We start from the raw sequence: 18,548 nt of genomic DNA, 5'->3' as shown, positions 1-18,548 counted from the left end.
AAAAAAGAAGATTACAGGCAAATGTCACTGATGAATTTAGATTCAAAAATCCTCAACAAAGTACTAACAAACCAAATCGAGCAATGCATTAAAGCATTATACACCATGATCAAGTGGGATTTATCTCAGGGATGCAAAGATTCTTCAGCGCATGTAAATCAAACACTGTGAAATACCACATTAACAAACTGAAGAATAAAAACTATATGATCATCTCAATAGATGCAGAAAAAACTTTTGACAAAATTCAACACCCATTTATGATAAAAAAGCTCTCTAGAGAGTGGGCACAGAGGGAACCTACCTCAATATGATAAAAGTCATATATGACAAATAGTGAATCATTCTAAATAGTGAAAACCTGAAAGCATTTCCTCTACGATCAGGAATGAGGCAAGGATGTCCACTGTTGTCAATTTAGCTCAGCATAGTTTTGGAAGTCCCAGTCATGGCAATCAGAGATGAAAAAGAAACAAAAGGAATCCAAATTGGAAAAGAAGTAAAACTGTCACTGCATGAAGACAAGGTGATGCTATACATAGGAGATCCTAAAGATACCGCCAGAAAACTGCTAAAGCTCATCGATGAATTTGGTAAGGTTGCAGAATATGAAAAGTAATACACAGAAATCTCTTGAATTCATATACACTAACAATGAAAGATCAAAAAGAGAAATCAAGGAAACAGTTCCATTTATCATCACATCAAAAGGAATAAAATACCTAGGAATAAACCTACCTAAGGAGGCAGAAGACCTCTACTCAGAAAACTGTAAGATACTAATGAAAGAAAGAAAAAATGACACAAACAGATGAAGAGATATACTATGTTCTTGGATTGGAAGAATCAATATTATGAAAATGTCCACACTACTCAAAGCAATATGCATATTCAATGCAATCCCTATCAAATTACCAATGGCATTTTAACAGAATTGGAACAAAAAAGTTTACAATTTGTATGAAAACATAAAGACCCAGAATAGCCAAAGAAACTTTCAGAAAGAAAAACAGAGCTGGAGGAATCAGTCTCTCCAACTTCAGACTAGACTACAAAGCTACAGCCATCAAAACAGCATGGTACAGGCACAAAAAAAAGAAATAGAGACCAATGGAATAGGATAGAAGGCACAAAGATAAGCCTACACACCTATGGTTCCCTAATATATGACAAAGAAGGCAAGAACATACATGGAGAAAAGACGGTCTCTTCAATAAGTGGTGTTGGAAAAATTGGACATGTAAAAGAATGAAATTATAACACTCCCTAACACCATACACAAAAATAAACTCAAAATGGATTAAAGACCTAAATGTAAGGCTGGATACTGTATAACTCTGAGGAAACCATAGGCAAAATACTCTCTGACATAAATCACAGCAAGAGTTTTTTTTTGACCCATTTCCTATAGCAATGGAAATAAAAACAACAACAAGAACAAATGGAAATTTATTAAAGTTAAAAGCTTTAGCACAGCAAAGGAAGCCATAAAACAAAATTAAAAGGCAACCAACAGGACTGGCAGAAAATATCTGCAAATGAAGTGACTGACAAAGGATTAATCTCCAAAATATACAGACAGCTCATGTAGCTCTATAGGAAAAGCAAATAAACAACCTAATCAGAAAACGAGTGAAAGATTTAAATAGATATTTCTCAAAAGAAGTATTATAGATGCCCAAAAAGTACATGCAAAGACGTTCAACAGCACTGATTATCAGAGAAATGCAAATCAAAACTACAATGAGGTATCACCTCACATGGGCCACAATGACCATCATCAAAAAGATCTGCAAGCAGGGAATGCTGGAGAGGGTGTAGAAAAAATGCAACCCTTCTACATCGTTGGTGGGAATGTAAGTTGGTACAGCCACTATGGAAAACAGTTCCTTAAAAACAACTGAAAACTGAATTACCATATGATCCAGCAATCCCACTCCTGGACATATATTTGGAGAAAACCATAGTTCAAAAGGATACATGCGCCCCAGTGTTCACTGCTACACTATTAACAACAGCCAGGACATGGAAGCAACCTGAATGCCCTTCAACAGAGGAACGGATCAAGAAGATGTGATACACACATAGAATGGAATGCTACTTAACCACAAAAACAGTGCCACTTGCAAGGACATGGATGGACCTAGAGACTGTCGTATTGAGTGAACTCAGAGAAAGACAAATAGCATATAATATTGCCTATATGTGGAATCTAAAAAAAAGGATACAAATGAACTTATTTACAGAACAGAAATAGAATCTTGGGATTAATATACATATACCACTATACATAAAATAGATAATTAATAAGGACCTACTATATAGCATACAGAACTCTACTTAATACTCTTAATGACCTATATGGGAAAAGACTCTAAAAATGATTGGATATATGCATACAAATAACTGATTTGCTTTGCTGTATAGCAGAAACTAACACAACATTGTAAATCAACAATATTCTGATACAAATTAATCAAAAAGAAAAAAAAATTACTATGTGAGTTCCCTGAGGGCAGGTGATATGTCTGTCTGTCTTGCTCACTGCCATATCCCCAGTACATAGGACTGTCCCCAAAGCATGGTAGACACTCAAGAAACATCTGTTAGTTGAACAGATAAAGTAATAAATAGTTCCTTTTTGCATTCAAAAAAAAAAAAAAAAAAGAAAGGGAGAAGGTCATAGCTGGAGAGGCCAAGTTGAAATGTTATTTAGGGCTGGGGATGAGGACAAGGTAAGGGGAGGAGAAAGTACCTGTGAGGCCAGGAGTGGAGGGGCCTGGGGAGATGCTATGTAGACAGGCTGTGCTGGGGGATAGAGAACTGGGAGAAAGAGTCAGCAATACTTGGGGTTATTAATTGGTTCCCCTTTTAGTTCCCTGAGGAACATAGATAAACAGAGAAATTCTTAATTTTTTTTTTCTTCTTCCCTTAGAGGCTGGATCTCTCTGACTTGAACATGAATTGGTTCCCCTTTTAGTTCCCTGAGGAACCCAGATAAACAGAGAAATTCTTTTTTTTTTTTTTCTTCCCTTAGAGGCTGGATTTCTCTTATTTGAACATGGCTCTGTAAGGGATGCTCCTAATATATTAGGGCTGCAAAAATGTTTCGTTACTTCTACTCTGCCAGACTCTGTGCTAGGCACTGAGGGAACAAATCTGAGTAAGAAAAGATCCATGGCCTGGAGGAACTCATGGAATTCAGTGATTCTAAGAGGTGGTGATTCAAAGAGCCTAGTATGTTAGAATTTCATTGTGCTGAAATTCTCAACTGCACTGCGATGGCTGGGCAGCACATTTCCAGCACTTGGGCCAGGGGCAGGATTTCTGGGAGGAGACAGTTTGGGTCTCCTCTTCCCTTTCTTAGGAAGAGTGCACGATGCAGAGGTTCTGGGAGCAAAGGCCAGCTGCCTCTGGGAGGATCCCTATCACCAACTCAGGGGACCGTTTCTGTTCCTGAGACATAAAACTCATCATGGTATAACCATTTCTCTGGTTCCAGTTCAGGTTTGTCCCAGCTGTCTTTACTCTTTGGCTGTCTCTCAATTCGCACTTGGCCACTAGAACAATGCTTGAAATCCACTACAGAGGCCAACCTTGACCTAAATCCATTAAGAGACCTAAGTAAATTCCTTGAGTTGGGTGTCTTTTAATCTCTGTTGAAAGATAATAGCTTGTTAGTTTAACTAAGCCTCTGTACCTTGATGAAAAATGTTGTTTAGAGAAAATATTGATTGAAGTTTCATCCCTATCAGAAGGCTTATGAGTGTGTGATTTGCCAACATTTGCTTGTAAGTCTTGATGTTCCAGGGACTAGTAAAAGTGGCTGAGACCCCAGAAGATGTGTAAACAGGACCTAACTGAGTGGGTATTTCAACTGTTTCTTTTTGCTTAACATTAATCCCTTTTGTATCTCTTAAGTTTGCACTCATCTGTTAGTATTTCAATTTATTTTCCTCCCCTCTTGTGTGGCTTCCCTGGTGGCTCAGACGGTAAAGAATCTGCCTGCAGTGCTGGAGACCTGGGTTCAATCCCTGGGTCAGGAAGATCTTCTGGAGGAGGGCATGGCCACCCACTCCAGTATTCTTGCCGGGAGAATTCCATGGACAGAGGAGCCTGGCAGGCTACAGTCTATAGTGCCAGAAAGAGTTGGACATGACTGAAGCGAATTCACACACATGCACAGAGAAGCTAAAGGACTTACCCAAAGTCATACACTCCAAGTCCTGGGTTCTTTCCTCCCCAGGAGGCTGCCTGGCATTCCTCCATGAGGACAGGCACTAGTATATCCTGTGGCTTAAAATCCTTCTGAAAAGATGAAGTCAACACTCACCAAGGCACTGGGGGATTGTCTTTTTATGTTTCCCAGTGGGATGAAATACAATGTCTGGTGGTACATAGACTTTGCCTCTCCCAGCCCCAGATCAGTGTTTCTCCATCTCCTACCTAGGTAACCCAGGCTAGTCAGGGCTTGGTGGGGATCCCACCCCTTATGCCACGACTGGCAGGGAGTTCTCTTACTTCCTGCTCTGTCCACACCCACAAAGTGTAAACATTAAAAGCAAATGTTTGAGAGGATGTTTGCTCCTAGAGCTGGATGGTTTCAGGTTTATAGAGAGTAATCATTACCAAATACACTCCTATTCTAATTTCCTTATACTAAACATATGTTTTACAGCTGGGTGGATTTCTTTCATACCCGATCTGCCTCTATCAGAACGTGGGGGTTATCCAAGACTTTCACAAGGGTTTAGCTTTCTGCCCTGGCTGCCAACTTGCACCTTTGTTCCTGGAACTAAAGTAAAACCAGGCAGGGAAGAACCAGTGATGTTTGGACAAGGGGAGGGTTTCCCGTGGCTTTTTTTCTTTTTCTTTTTCCTTTTTTTTTAAAAAACAAACAGGTTAGACACTTCCTGAGGGATGAAGGGCCTTAAAAGCCAGGTATTCAACTGAAAGCACTGGGGAAATTTCAGCCATTTTTGCCATTGGTAAGGAGAGCCAGTGCACTTGGCTATTTGTGTCACCTCCCTTCCTCGGTCCCTCATCATTTCAGGGACCCCACCATTCCAGGGATCCAAGGTGCTTGATGCAGACTCATTTTACTGTACATCTTGGCATCTGACCCTTCGGGGAGCACAAAAACCAGGAACCCATGTAGCTCTGTAATACACAAACTCTAGATTCAATATTGACGTTCTGTGCAATCAGTTCTGCTTCCTGTAATAAGGAGGTTGGCATATGGTGAGGGCTGTGGGCATTTTGTGTGTGTCCTATTGGTCCCCCACCTCTGACAGCTTTGTTAATGGGTAACTCAGTGCATTAGTTATCTATTGCCATGTAGCAAAATACTCTGAAATTTAGTAAAAAGACAATGAATATCCATTATCTCACATGGTTTCTCTGGGTCAGGTATTCAGGAGCAGCTTAGCTATGCGATTCTGGCTCAGAATCATAGGGGTACCAAAACAGATTGCATGTCCCCCTAAAAGTCATGTGTGTATTTTTTTTTTTAATTATTGGAGAATAAAGAAGGCTGAACACTGAAGAACTGATGCTGTGGTGCTGGAGAAGACTCTTGAGAGTCCCTTGGACTGCAAGGAGAGCAAATCAATCAATTGTAAAGGAAATCAGTCCTGAATATTCACTGGAAGGACTGAGGCTGAAGCTGAATCTCCAATACTTTGGCCACCTGATGTGAGGAACTGACTCACTGGAAAAGACTCTCATGCTGGGAAAGATTGAGGGCAAGAGGAGAAGGAGGGGACACAGGATGAGATGGTTGGATGGCATCACCGACTCGATGGACATGAGTTAGAGCAAACTCCAGGGTAGTGAAGGACAGGGAAGCCTGGTGTGCTGCAGTCCATGGGGTCGCAAAGAGTTGAACACAACTGAGCGACTGAACAATAAACAACATAGTTGATTTACAATGTTCTGCTGGTTTCTGCTGTACAGCAAAGTGAATCAGTTATACATAGATGTATATCCACTCTTTTTTATGATCTTTTCCCATATAGGTCACTACAGAGTACTGAGTAGAGTACCCTGTGCTATATGATAGGTCTTCATTAGTTATCTATTTTACATAAAGCAGTATATATATGTCAATCCCAATAAAATTCATAGGCTAAATCGTAATGGCCAATGTGATATTTGGAAGTAGGCCTTTAGGTCATGAAAGTGGAGGCTGCAGGAATAGAAATTTTTAAGAGACCCCAGGGAGTTCCCTTACCCTCTGTACCATCTGAGGACATTGATAAGACAAGACATCTGTGAACCAGGAAGTGAACTCTCATCAGACACAAAATCTGCTGACACCTTGGTCTTGGACATCCAACTTCCAGAACTGTGAGAAATAAATCTGTATTGTTTATAAACCACCCAGTCTATGGCATTACTGTTCTAGCAGCCCACATGGGCTAAGACAAGGTCACAGTCAAAATGCTAGCTGAGGCTCTGAAGTTGTGATTAGGGTGGGATGATTCTATTCCAAGATTGCTCACTCACATGTCTGGCCAGTTTGACCTGACTGGTGGGTAGTGGCCTTAGTTCTCCACCTTCTGGGAGACCGCTCTGTAGGGTCATTTGAGATTTACCACAACATGCTAGCTGCCTCCTCCAGAGACAGTGATCCAAGAGAGGGTAGCATCATACCAAATGTCCTTTATGACCCAGCCTCAGAGGTCACATGCCATCATTTCTGCAATGTCCTACTGGTGACACAGGTCAGTCCTATTTCATAAGGAAGGGAACTACACATGGGTGTGGGAACCAAGAGGTAAGCTACCTTGGAGGCTGGCTACATTTGGTTTATGCCTTGTAACTCCAGTTCTCTTATCTACACTTTTACTATTTTCCTGAGGAGCATTAGTTTTGAGGCTGAAGCTTGATTATACCTGCCCAGAAGCCTGTCTACAGGACCCTCCATGCAGCTAGGATCTGTGGGGACAAGGGACTCTCTTGGCACTATGGAATGTACAGAAGAGATAGTAACAGGTCTGTTAGCTTCCGTTTACCTATGTTTCTCAGAAAACTGTGTTGGAGTTAATGGAGATGAGAATCAAACATTTAAGGGGCTTGCATGCAAATAGGAAAAATAGCCAAATTTTACTGAGCACCTATCATGTGGCAGGCACTGCGTTAAACAGCTCATATGCTCATGTTAATGTGTATACCTACCATCTCTCTGATGAGGACCCCAGTCTGTTATCTCCCCGCTCACTTTCCATCACAGTGAGAGTTAACTTGTTCAGCTTCCATGTAATGATTACTACAAGTCAGGCTTCCATCTTATCAAAAATACAGCTAAAGTTAGGGGGCTTTTTACATGCCCAGTATGTTCTATAAAAGACTTCTGGAAAATATTTCCTTTAAAGAACAAGAGCTGTAACAAACTGCCACAAACTCAGTGGCTTAAAATGATACAGATTTATGACCTTACAGTTGTGTAGGTCAGAGGCCCAACACAGCTCTACACTCAAGACAAGGGCAGGGCTGCACTCCTTCTGGAGGCCCTGGGGAGACTCTGTTTCTTTGCCTTTTGAGCTTTGAGAGGCTGCCTGCATCCCTTGGTTCATGGTCCCTCTCCTGCATCTTCAAAGACAGGAAGGTGACACGTCTCTGGCCCCTCTTCTGGTCCTCATGGTCTCCTTCTCCAACTACAGTGGGGAAAGCTGCTTTTAAGGACTCATGTGGCTAGACAGTGCCCACTCAGATAATGGCTAATCTTCCATCTCAAAGTCCCTAACCTTCATCACATCTTCAAAATCCCTTTCACCATACAAATTAATACATTCACAATTTATGGGGATTAGAATGTGGACATCTGGGGGGGGGGCACTATTCTTCCTACTGTTACTGTAAGTGAAGGGACTGGGACTCGGCTTACAGTACAAATACGGTCATTACGACATTGTGTTACTGGAGAAGGATAGACATATAGAGTAACTGAACACAAGAGTTCAGAATAGACACACACAAGTATGGCCAGCTGGTTTTTGACAAAAGAGCAAAATGGAGGAAGGAGAGTTTTTTTTTTAAATAAAAGGTATTGGAATAACTGGACATCTTTAGGCAAAAAAAAAAAAAAAAAAAAAAGCCTAAAGATGACCTAAAGCCTCTCATCTCTTGTACAATAATTAACTCAAAATGGATTATAGATCTAAATATAAACTGCAAAACCATAAAACTTTTAGAAGAAAATCTTTGTGACCTAGGCTAGGGAAAAGAGATTTTAAGACATACCACCAAAAGCACAATTCATAAAAGGAAAAAAAAAAGAAAATACTGGATTCCATCAAGACTAAAAGCTTTGCTCTATAAAAGTCCCTGGGCATCACCGACTCAATGGACATGAGTTTGAGCAAAATCCGGGAGATGGTGAAGGGCAGGGAAGCCTGGTGTGCTGCAGTCCAAGGGGTCACAAAGAGTTAGACACAACTTAGCAACTGAGCATCAATGAAAGGATGAAAAGACAAGCTAAAAAATGGGGTGTGGGGGAGGCGGTAATTTGCAAGTCTCATATCTGACAAAGGACTTGTATCCAGAATATATAGAGAACTTTTTAAACTCAAAAGTAAAGAAACAAATAATCCAATTAGAAAATGGACCAAGGAGTTGAACAGACATTTCAACAAACGGAGATATAGATAGCAAACAGATGCATAAGCGTATGTTCAACGTCATTCACCATTAGTAAAATGCAAACTAAAACCATGATGAGATACCATGACACCTCTATTAGAATGGCTGCAGTAAAAAACCCTGACGAATCAAGAAAGTGGGTCACTAGTACATATCTGGTGGCAATGAAAACAGTAGAGCCACTCTGTAAAACAGTGTGGCAGTTTCTTATAAAGCCAAGTATACATTTACCTTGCAACCCAGCAACTGTACCCCTGGACATTTCTCCCAGGGAAATGAAAACATTCTATTCCCACAAAACCCATTTAAGAATGTTTATAGCAGCTGTATTTGCAATAGCTCCAAACTGGAAGTTGCCCAGACATCCTTCACCAGGTGAATGATTAAACAAATGGTGTTAGAAAATAGAGTATTATTCAGCAGTAAAAAGAAATGAACTGTTGACACACGCAACAATTTGAATGGATCTCAAAGATATGCTGAGTGAAAAAAAAAGCCAACCTCAACTGTTACATATATTTACATTTATGTAACAGTCTTACAAAATGATAGTGATGGTCGCTGGCAGGCAGGAGTGGTAGAAGGTGTAGCTATAAGGAGACAGGCTGCGGGAGCTTCTTTGCGGAGATGGAACAATTCTGTATTCTGATTGTAGTGGGGGTGGCACAAATCTATACATGTCACAAAATTTCATAATATATATACCCAAAAAATGCAAGTAAAAACTGGTGGAGTCCAATTCATAATTAAAGTGTTATTTCAATTTTTTGGATAATGTGTTTATGTTGATGTTATCATTACACTGTGTGATGTGTGTGCCTGAACTCTCTGTGCTGTTCTTATAATTTCCTGTATTAATTTTTTCAAATAAAAAGTAAGCAAACAAACAAAACCCCCAAACACAACACCCTGGCTTTTCTCACTCCACGCCTGCGCTCTGTCTGGGTAGCACTGATACTCCCCATCTCATGCTTTCCCACTTGCTTTTGCCATGGAATCTGAACTGAAAAAGAGAGTAAACCAACATCTGGGGTGAAACAGTGTCTCCCAAAGGACTCTGTTGAGTACTCATTCAGCAGGATTTCACATTAGGCAAGAATAAACATTCTGTTGTCAGGAGCATTGGGGAAGTCCTGGGTTAGCTAGGTTTCCTTACTGAGCGGCAGCTTTGGAGGACAGGGACTTATGCTGTGGATCTCTGAGAGGGGGCTTTGGAATGCAGAAATTCTCTCACTTTTTTGTTCATAGAACTTGTTTTCCTCCTCTGAGTATCTCAAGGGATTAAGGCTTCGTGTAGTTAAGAAACACTGAGCTGAAGCATTCTTCAGAGAAGAGAAAAGTAAGGAGTATGGAGCCATTTTCACCTTGGAGCCAGGCCTTTGGCTTCAGGCACTGGATCATCCTCTCAGCCTTTTGTCGCATAGTGAGTGTAATAAAAATTCACAGAAATGTGTTGGAAAGAAAGGGAATCAATCTTCATTGTGTTAAGGGTCTGAGTTTAATTTCTGATTTCCCTTTTTTTCCTGGCAGGGCATGTGTGATCTTAGCTACGCAATCAGGGATCAAACCTGTAAATCCTGCACTGGAAGCATGGAGTCTTAACCACTGGACTGCCAGGCAAGCCCTTTGAGTTTCCACTTTGAGCAGAGACTTAGGAGAGAACGCTTTCTGCCCTTCTCCATTCCTGCATTCTTAGGGCTGGAGGCCCCGTTCCCCATCTGACGACAGACCTGCATGCAACACAGAACGACCGACAATCCACTCTGGAAGCTGAACGTGAGGGGCAAGGCCTTTGGAACCTGAGATGGAGGGTTATGAGGAAGTATATCCAGGACTATTACATTTCCTGGTGACTACAGGGTTGGCCACGAGGTGAATCCTAAGTTTCTAAAGACACCTACTTGTGTGGAGAAAGGGGAGCCCTCCCACATGGCTGGTGGGGATGCAATAAAAAGTAGCACTTTACATACACCTTGGAAGAGAAATTCAGGAGCGACTTCCGTGGTTCTGGGTCACGGTCCCTCACCATACTGCAGTCTTTTGAAGGGGGCCTGGGAGATCCGATTCCGAGATGGCTCACTGGCATGGCTGCCCCATTTGTGCTGGTGGTTGGCATGACACTTCAGTTCTTCACCTTGAAGACCTCTCATAAGGCTGCTTGACTGTTCTCACAACACAGCGGCTGGCTTCTTCCAGGAAAAGGGATCCAAGAAAGAGCAAGGTAGAAGCCATAAAATTATTTATGACATAGTCCTGGCTGTCATGCACCATCATTTCTGCAATATTCTCCTGAATAGGTCAGACCTATTCAGTGGTGTCAGAGAGATTGACTGACTACACATGGCATCAACTCCAGCATGAAAGAATCACTGGGGGCCATCATGAAGGTTGGGGACAAAACCTTCTAACAGAAAGAAATTACTGAAAGGAGCAGCCTTAAGTGGGTGATGGGAGTTCTCAAACAGCTGAGTGATCATTTCCCAGGGGCTGTACCACTCTTTCTCTCCACAAGAACTGGCGTGGAATTCTGGGGTCACAATCTGCTCATTCTTTCAACAGGTATTTACTGAACACCTACTGTGTGCTGTCAGTCTGCTTAGGATCTATGCAGGAGCCCTGCCAGAGAAGCCCATCCCAGGAGCACAGTCAGAAAGCAGACACACAGCCCGGGAAGAAGTACCGCCTTGAGTCGTGAGCAGACGTGCATGCTTACCATTCATCCTAGCTATTCTTTTAAGTAGGGGCTCCCAGGAAATGTGCCATCCTGAACAGCACTTCTGCCCTTTGTTTGTTTGTTGCGTAATGACTTTGTTTCACATGCTCTGCTTAAATGGATGGACTCCCCTCTCCCACCCCTCTCACTGGTCATAACTCTTTCTGTTCCCATTTCATCGGAGACAGGTGCCCTCCAAACCACACTCCCCACATTTATCACAGCTAAATAGCTTCCTGATGCCTTCTCCCCTATTTCTGAAAGCAAGCGCCTCTTACCTTACACACAGAGCCTAACTGGAACAGGAAATGTGATTAATGCACAACTTACTTCTTCCCTCAGGCTATTTATGTCTCAGTCAAAAGTCCAGGTTGCCAGTGAGAGACGGACTCTGGCCATTTTCAGCATAAAGGAATTTCTTAGAAGGACATCCGAGTTCTTCGAATGAAAGGTGGCTTGGAAACCAAACTTGGGAGGTGGGTGAGAACCAAGGCCTTTCTGAAGAGCCAGGTGGCAGGGGCAATGTGGTTGCTGTGATAATGCACCTTCCTCCTGTCCTGACTTCATGGCCTTTAAGATTCAGAATCCTGGGAGATAGCATCGGTTCGGCTCAGCCAACACCAACACTGGTCCCAGGCTTCAGAGGCAAGGCCTGACCCATTTTGTCTTAAAAAGAAAGGCAGATATTGCTACACATTTACTAATTCTCTAAATGTCTCTAGTTCAGATTCTCTAAATGGCTCAGGCACCATCCTACTCAAGTGGAAGCTCTCCACTGCTCAATGAGGAGTCAATTACTGTACTGTCCTCTGGATCCACCCACGGCTTGTATTAATATCATCCGTCAATGAGCCATGCAAGATGGCAAGTGCTCTTGAGAAGTATTTCAATGGAATGTTCTATTAGTTTACCAATACTCATCTTCTAATGTCATTTATTACAGAAAATTAGATGACTGTAGCATGAGCAGAAGAATATTGATTGCCGGCCTCTGAATTTTTAATATGAGTGTTTGATTTATAAATTAATCCTTCATTTCATTAATTAGAGTAGCAAGGCAGTCTCTCATTCAAGCTGTGGTGCTGAGGACTACTGTGACTTTCCTGTCAGCAATATTATGTAATCATGATTTGTTAATATGAGTTTCATCTCGGGTCCAGGTTTTGTGTCCTGCTGTGTCAAGCAGCCTCACGCTTTCCGGGTTTGTAGTTATCTTTCTGTGGTCCACCCTTCATCTTTCGTTCTCAATCTACTTGCCCATTTCGGCCAACTTTTTCCTGAGCATCTTCCACAGGTTGATCTCTCCCTTGCCTCAGGATCTGATAATGTCATCAGGAAGGTATTCAGCTCTCGTTGGCTCACAGGGCCTCTGGTTGTCCAAGCGAATGTCCCTTAAACCTAGCCCCAGCTTGCGTTCAGGCACAGGCACAGGCACAATTGGTTCCCTGTTGAATGTTTGAAAGAATGAGTAAGTGAACAAATGCTTTCCATTCTCCAAGCATCTTCCACAGTGAGTATCCTGTTTCATCTTTTGCAACACAACAGCCGCAGATTGTTGTTGATCAGAAGCTCAGGTTTTGGAGTCTGACAGAACCCTATCTTTGTCATATATAAGCCATGTGATCCTGTTTCTTTGTCAATAAAATAGGAATAATCAGACTCCCCATCTCACAGGGTTAACTGTGTGGTCACCCTGCGCGGAGGGCAGGATGAGCCTCCTGCTACCCCACATTGTTACTGGGCTTTCTTATTGGCTTGCTCAGATTGGGTGGACAAAGGGAAATGGGAGTGCTGGGGGCTTTAAAGGCTGTCAGTGGTCAAACATACAAAATGGAGTCTGACTCCATTTATAGGACCGTGGTGAGAAAATCACTGCTTAAAGCATTTAGACTAGTGCAGGGCTATAGTGTTTCATAAACAGATTATTAATGCAGTGATGGTTTATTTTTTTTTAAGAAGCTTTTGCATCTGTTACCCCATGTCCTCTTTATATCAACCCAAGCAATTGGGAAACCTGGTCAGAAGCAGGTCTGGTACAAAGGAAGCAGACCAGTGACAGTGACAAGTGACAGCTGCTGACCTCAGGATCACTATATCCATCATCAATCCCAGTTTTATCATCGTCACCATCACCACCATCACTACCATAGCTGCTGCCACAATCCCCCACGACTAACAGCAGCAGCTTCACCACATCATTCTTTGTCATCCTCGTCACTATTATCATAAGATTTCTCTTAGATTATCAACTTTTTTAGGTTTGAGAACTACCTTTTCTCTGTTGTTGCAGACCAAATGACATGAGGTATTAGGAACAACAACAACAAAAAAATACAGACTTACCTGGCTTAAAAGTAATTAGTGTCTCAATTAGCAAGACATCCAAGAAGGTGATTTTCAGAGGCTGAGAGACACTGTTAAAGGCTCTGGCTCTTTTCTCCTTTCTGCTCTGCTGCGCTCATTGCATCCCCAGATCCTCAGCTGGTTCAGGACATCAAGGGGCAGCAGCATATAGACATGTGTGTTTTGGTAGAAAAAGGGACTGATTCTTTCATGAGTTTTCTTGTGCTAGCACATCAGCTCTTTTACCTAAGTGTCTCCCCTCAGTCCCGCTCGCCTTAGCAGCCTGGACTGCAAGAGCACTTCCTGTGAAAAGAGCTGGGAGGGCTTCTCCAGAGGCACCGGGCAAGGGAGGAAACCACTGTTGACTGGGAGGGCTTCTCCAGGGGCACCGGGCAAGGGAGGAAACCACTGTCGACCGGGAGGGCTTCTCCAGGGGCACTGGGCAAGGGAGGAAACCACTGTTGACTGGAGGAGGAAAGCTGGGGCTGCTCTCCTGCTGTGAGCGACTAAGTAAACACCCTGGAGTCTGCTTACCACCGGCGTAGCCACGGCTCTCTTGAGGAAGCTTCTGGTACGGTGGTGGCCCCCTCTCATGTGTAATGTCGAGAAAGCCAAGGCCCATGTGGCTCAGTCCCCAAAAGGTACTGCAATGACAATCATATAGTCAACGCCATCAAGTGCTTTTATAAATAAGTTCTTTTCTTTGTATTATTCTGAGCAGTCTCATAATGACAGAATGCTCACTGATATCCTTGAAATTTTGTTTTATAAATCTTCTCATGCCATGATGTTCTCTAGACCCTTGACCCTCCACACACAAGAAACAAAATCCTCCTTCAGATCTTGCCCTTGCCTGTTACCCTTCTTCACTCCCTTTGCCTCTTAGTTTTCTCACCCCTAAACCCCACCCAGCTGGTCCAGTCTCTCCTTGGAGGGTGGAGCCAGGAAGTAAGCTTTAATGGTTAATTTTATGTATCCGTTTGGTTGGGCAGTAGTGTCCAGATATGCTCAAACATTATTCCAGCTGTTTCTATGAAAGTATACACACACACACACACACACACACACACACACACACACACACACATTTTGTTTTTGGATAAGGTTAACATTTAAGTCTGTGGACTTTGAGTAAAACATTGCCTTCTGTACTGTGGATGGGCCTCATCTAATAAGCTGAAGGCCTTAACAGAACAAACTGAACCTCCTCTGAGCAAGAAGGAATTCCACCAGCTGATTGCCTTTGGACTTGAACTGCAACTTTCCTCTGAGTCTCTGGTCTGCCAGTCTACCCAGCAGATTTCAAACTTACGAAGCCCCCACAACTGCATTATTCAATTCCTTACAATAAATCTCTGCCTCTCTCTATATATGCATTTTGCTGGTACTATTTTTCGAGAGAACTCTAATACGTTGGACCAAGCTTGAGTCCTCTTTTGTGGGTAGGGGGTGAGGAAAGTCTGAGAGTACATTAATGGTTAACACAGATAGGAAGATTCTGGATATCACATTTTGTTTTCTGTAGGTGCAGGTCAGATTTACTGCCCTGAGCAGATTCCTTCCTGGGTAGACACTGGACACCCAGCCAGCTACATGGAACAGCAGACAGCATGTCCTGCCTACCGCAGCGATAACCCCTGAGGACCCAGTCTTGGCCCTAGACCAGTGGTCCTCAATACCGGTGGTTCTGTCCCCTGGGGACATCTGGCAAAGGCAGCAGACAGTTTTGATTATCACGACTGGGAAGCAGGGGATATTATTGCTACGTCTCTAGGAGGTAAAGGTAGGGACATGGCTAAACATCCTACAAGGCACAGGACAGCCCCAGAGCCACCCCCTGACAAAGGATGGTCTGACACAAATGTCAATAGTGTCAAGGTTGGGAAACTCTGATCTAGACAATTAAGTAACAATACAGCAGGCCCTCAACTCTATCTTCCATGAGATGCCTGTTCTCTTTCTCTCTCCTGTTCCTGCCTCGCTTACTCTCTCTCTCCTTTATTTCCCTGTCTCTGTGTATCTCCGTGTCTGTCTGTCTCTCTTTTTCTCACACACACAAGCTCTTTTTTCTAGAGTTATTCTATAAGCTGAGAGAATTATGACAGAGATCGAAAAGACAGCAGCATTTATTTCACTATATCTCTGTCCTCTAACACCTCAGTGCTTACAGCCCAAGGCTCTGGTGCCCTAGCATAAAATCTGTGAGATTTAAACGTATACTAGGAGATGCCTTGTAAAACATACAGAATATGATCTGACAAGGTCCTTTCCCAGTGTCCTACTCCACACAAATCTCCGGGCAATAATTCAACTTCAGGGCTTTTCTCCTCTTAAAATAGGTGTGTGACGCCACCCAGGCCCTGGACTGAAGAGCAGATTGTAGTTAACATTGAGCACTTCCTTCTCTGGGTAATGGATTTTATTTCACCAAAAATGAGCATTAAAGAGCTTCTAAGGAGACACCACTGTTTTTAATGATGGTTTTGTTTGCCTTAGAAAACGTGAGATGTTGCTTCATAGTGATAATAACCATTAACTTTGGGTTTATTATGGGGTTAATGGATTATTATAATGCTGAGGAAAATTATTTTCCAATAAATGTAAATTTCATTTTGTTTTTCTACCTCCTCTCTCTTTGGCACATGTTCAGTGTCTTCTTCTGCTGTAAAAATGTGCAGATTCCAGATAAATGGGCTGACAAATCCGGCTGTGTTTTCTTTACCACTTCTGATACTTGAAAAAAAAATCCCAAGTTAATTATTAATGTGCATTGGCAAAAAGGAAAGGTATTCAATATCTTTCCTTATTAGGATAAGTTTGGTGACCTTTCTTTAACAGAAATCCCATTTCTGTGAGTTTCACATGCATCAAAAATTGGCCATTTACAAAAAACACAGGAAAAGATACTCAACTTCACTAATTACCAGGAAAATGCAAATCAAAACTACAATGAAAGGGGATATATGTATACCTACGGCTGATTCATGCTGAGGTTTGACAGAAAACAACGAAATTCTGTAAAGCAATTATCCTTCAATAAAAAAATAAATTAATAAAACCCCAAACTACAGTGAAGTATCACCTCACACCAGGCAGAATGGCCATTACCAAAAAACCTACAAACAATAAACGCTGAAGAGCTTGTATTGAAAAGGGAAGCTTCGTACGCTATTGATGGGAATGTAAGTTGCTACAGTTACTACAGAGAACAAATTCCACTCCTGAGCATATATCCAGGTAAAGTCATATTTTGAAAAGATACATGCATCCCAATGCTCATAGCAGCATTATTTAAAATAGTCAAGATATGGAAGCAACCATCAACAGAGGTCCATCAACAGAGGAATGGGTAAAGACGATGTGGTGCATATAAGCAACGGCATATTACTCAGCCACGAAAAGGAACGGCATAATGCCATGTGCCCAACACGGATGGACCTAGAGGCTATTATATAAGTGAAGTAAATCAGACAGAAGGAAGACGAATATCGTATGATATCACTCATATGTGGAATCTAATTTTAAAAAAGGACATAAATGAACATACTGACAAAACAGAAATAGACTCACAGATAGTCTATTTGTCATAAAACAAATTTATGGTTATCAAAGGGGAAATATGGTGGGGGCAGGGGAGGGATAAATTAGGAGCTTGGGATTAACATACACACACTTCTCTATATAAAATAGATAACCAACAAGGACCTACTATATTGCACATGGAATTCTACTCAATATCCTGTAATAAACTAAATGGAAAAACAATGTGAAAAAAATGAATATATGTATATGGATAAATGAATAATTTTGCTGCACAACTGAAACTAACCCAACATTGCGAATCAACTATATTCCAATAAAACTAACAAAAAACAGACAACCAACAAGGATCTACGTATAGCACAGAGATCTATACTCAATATTTTGTAATACCTTATAAGGGAAAAGAGTCTGAGAAAGAATATATATATAAATATATATATCCACAATGGGATCACTTTGTTGTGCACCTGAAACTAATACAACATAGCAAATCAGCTATACGTCAACAACAACAAAACCTGTAGCTTATACGCCTACTTTTTTTTCAGGGGAATTCTACCTTCTTTACATGCTTAGACTCAGATTTCTATGCTAAAGATATTACCTGCAGTTAAATGAGTTGTGTTTTAACTTGTCATTTATTTTACCTAAATACTAGATATAATTTTATAAATGCCAGATCTATCACTACGTAGTTCTTGGACTTTGAGCAAAACATTTAACCTCTCGAAAGCCTCAGTTTTCCCATACGTAAAAAGGGGCTAATAATAGAAACAACCTCACAGAATTGTTACTAAGATTCAACTAGATTCAATGAACACTTTAAGTGCATATTAGCATCCAGTAATTGTCAGCTATTATTATTGTTACTCTTTTGGGAAATAAGTGGTAGTAACCTTGACAGCATTTTAGCTACATAGACAAGCTGAGCAATACTTCAGCCTTCAAGAGGGCTGTATTATTCCTCTGATGTTGATTTATTTGCAAAGAGGTTAGGCCTGTGGTCCAGTGGATTCACTAGTGTGATTACTGCTTAGATTCTGCTCAAGAGGAAGATCTGGTGAAGATTCATGCAGGTTTTGGTTTGTTTTATAAAAATGTCTGCATGTCTATTATTTTAATAAAAACATGAATGATAAAAAAAATTGGTCATTTCCACAGAATTCTCCAGCTCAAATTGGTGGATTATAATGGCTTTGGTCATTGATGTAAATGCTTTGTAACTCATGGATTACTCATTGCAGGGGCAGGCAAGAAGTCTACTGAGCTGCTGGGACTGCGTCAGAAGCACTTCAGCACCAGCCAG

At 41.7% G+C, this 18,548-nt stretch overlaps 1 protein-coding gene across 2 annotated transcripts in view; it reads right to left on the bottom strand.

The window, feature by feature from the left end:
* The window catches only part of FAM3D (FAM3 metabolism regulating signaling molecule D), a 75,333-nt gene extending 62,449 nt beyond the window's left edge, over positions 1-12,884 (bottom strand). Inside the window, exons 1-2 of one of the 2 annotated variants that reach the window (XM_069561237.1) lie at positions 11,687-12,884; positions 10,614-10,832 (exon numbers count right to left, since the gene is read on the bottom strand). The gene's annotated coding sequence lies outside the window, so the exon portion shown is untranslated. Of the gene's footprint in view, positions 1-10,613; positions 10,833-11,634; positions 11,660-11,686 lie in introns of those variants that run through there. The other variant, XM_069561238.1, reaches the window with a different exon arrangement.
* Positions 12,885-18,548: the final 5,664 nt, after the last annotated feature.

The sequence above is a fragment of the Ovis canadensis genome, chromosome 19 (assembly GCF_042477335.2).
Source record: "Ovis canadensis isolate MfBH-ARS-UI-01 breed Bighorn chromosome 19, ARS-UI_OviCan_v2, whole genome shotgun sequence".
Lineage (NCBI taxonomy): Eukaryota > Metazoa > Chordata > Mammalia > Artiodactyla > Bovidae > Ovis > Ovis canadensis.
This window is presented reverse-complemented; position numbering and strand designations above follow the sequence as displayed.